Source organism: Etheostoma spectabile, chromosome 23 (genome assembly GCF_008692095.1).
Source record: "Etheostoma spectabile isolate EspeVRDwgs_2016 chromosome 23, UIUC_Espe_1.0, whole genome shotgun sequence".
NCBI classification, from domain to species: Eukaryota; Metazoa; Chordata; class Actinopteri; order Perciformes; family Percidae; genus Etheostoma; species Etheostoma spectabile.
Genome location: NC_045755.1, coordinates 19044675 through 19047151, shown reverse-complemented (window position 1 = coordinate 19047151; position 2477 = coordinate 19044675). Strand labels below are relative to the sequence as shown.

Here is a 2477-nt window from a genome sequence, read left to right as displayed (position 1 = left end):
GGGGGGGGGTGGTCGCTGTTTCTAAGACGCAAAGGAACATGGGAGTTTGAGCAGTTTACATAGTTTGAGGCAGAGGCGGGTTCTACATAGAGACAACCTTGAGGAGAAAGAAAGAGAAGACACTTGAGAAAACAAAGTCAACGGTAAAACATCCATAACACCCGACAACCACAGAAAAAAAAATATATACGTGACCGACAGATCCACATGGAAACCTTCGTGACGATGACAGTGACAGCTGGTTGTGACAAGAGGAAGAGGAGGAATAGGAGGTCGGAGAGTTTTCAAAAGCCCCTCCATCTCCTCAGCACATAGAAACCACAAAGGGGGGAGGGGAGGGGGAGGTAAGGAGTATTGGGATTCAAGTAAAAAATGAGGGGTTTGTGGGGCGGAATGGTTAATGATGGAAGGGGTCCCTGTGTTACTACGAGAGCTATCTATAGACGTACAATAGCTGAGATTGGTTTGATAGATGAGACAGCAGGGGTGCAGGTGGAATCACTCGTGAGATCTGGTCATGTGTCGACCTCATGATCCACTGAAAGGGTGGCCATTTTTAGAGTGCTTATTTTAAACCCCGTACCCTAGTTTGTTGGAGACAAATCTGACTGGTTTGACGGCTTTTTAATAGGCCTGTGTCTAGTTTTTGCACCAGGCTTTTTTTTTGAGTATGTAATGTCACCTCAGCCTGCCCCAATGAGATGAAGCAAACGCAGCATAAATTTAACAGGTGGACTCATACTCTTCTCCAAATCAAGGGAAGCAACTTGAAATAATTTCCACATTTGGAGACATTGAATTCACTCTTGTTGTGAGAGATTGTTTGCCATAATCCAAACGATGTCCAACCATAATTTAAGTATTGATTGATTTGCATTTGTACGGGCACCGTCTGGTCAGATTCATATTCATATTCTTTATTCATTCTTTGATCAGGCACTTTCTTATTAAAATGAACATGTCGCCAATTTGAGACTTTATTTAAGATATGTTCTGGTATGGCTGCATTTAACATTTGAGACTTTGGCATATTTTATTCATTTAAAAAAAAAAAGGGTTCCTCGAAGTAAGGTATAAAAAGTAGTGACTGATAATCTACCATAACCCAGGTATAAACCCAGTATAGAAGATTTTCAAATCACCTGCAGGCCTAGTGCTTTCTTTGGCATCCCCCTGATGTAATAATTCTATATTTTGTGATTTGTGCATCCATGTTTTTATAAATCATGACTCCTTTGTCTTTTCTTTAAAACCTTTTATTTGTATGTTTACTTGCTTACTGACTTGGTATCTGACCTGAAGACTGACATGAAAACACTGATCGAAATATGAATCCTTCATCTTTGTTTCCCCGATCAATTAAGGGAAAGAGAGGAACATTACTGGTATAACTTGGCGTTGTAAAATGTAATTCTGCAATGTTAAATATAACCAACCCAACAAGATGCAACATGTCTCCTAATTTGGACTGTCTGGGGTGGTATCAAAAAGCTCAGGACTGGCTTACGGTGAGGCTAATCTGGAGCGGCGGGGAAGGTGAAGGATATGGATGGGGGTTAGGAGGTCAGAGGAGGGGGGTGAGGTGATCTGGGGCTCGAGCTGAGAGAGCAAGAGGGGGAGGAAAAAGAGAGAGAGAGGGACAAATATATAGAGCAAAAAAAGGAGAAGCATGTATTTACAGTGGCCAAAACAGCCTCAGGATGTCGCCGCGGTTCAGTTGTGTTTCCTTCCTAACGGGACTCTCTCAAAACCTATGCAACATTTTCTAAGAAGCAGCTGGTTGAAAACAGGATCTGATACAATGGATTAAATAGAATAGAATAGACACACATTGAACTATGAAAGCTACATTTCACTGTCCGGGTCAACATAAGACTTCTGACTCACTGAGGAAACATGCCAACATTAATATGTGATGCAGCACAAGGATATTTGGGTGGTTTAGTTTGTACATCAGTCTTCAGATTTTGGTCCTGGCATGCTACAGGTGACTAGTTCACACAGCATTCTAGGATGGGAGAAAAACGTGCTCTGGCTCATTGGCATTTCTTTAAACCGCCTCAGGAATGAACAAGTTTTGGTGGAACATGTGTTCAAATGTTCAAAAGCCTCTGTATATGAGCGCTTGCTCTACTGGGTGAGGTACCCAGGCGACCAAATTGCAATTATTTTCTATGAAAATGTCTGTGTTTAAACAAATGGGGTTTGCGGTAATGCAGTCCCAACCCGGGCAAAACCAGAATGAGGCATAGCTCACACCAGTGTTGATTTCAAATGGTGCAGTGTTGGTTAGGGAAAAATAAAATCCCGCTCCCCCATGGAAATCGGTTAGGGTCTCGCATTGTCAGATCAACTTCCACATTGCTGCAGTGGGCGGTCTAGCTAGTCCGCACAGCATTCTGGGATGGTAGAAAAACGCTCTGGTTTATTAGCGTTTGTTTTAGTCGTGCAACAGAAAACTCAAATTGGACAGATAG

The 2477-nt window shown here is 42.3% G+C and overlaps 1 protein-coding gene across 23 annotated transcripts in view; it reads right to left on the bottom strand.

The window, feature by feature from the left end:
* Positions 1–2477, bottom strand: part of celf2 (cugbp, Elav-like family member 2) — a 234019-nt gene that overhangs the window by 48681 nt on the left and 182861 nt on the right. The gene's annotated exons all lie outside the window — the stretch shown is intronic.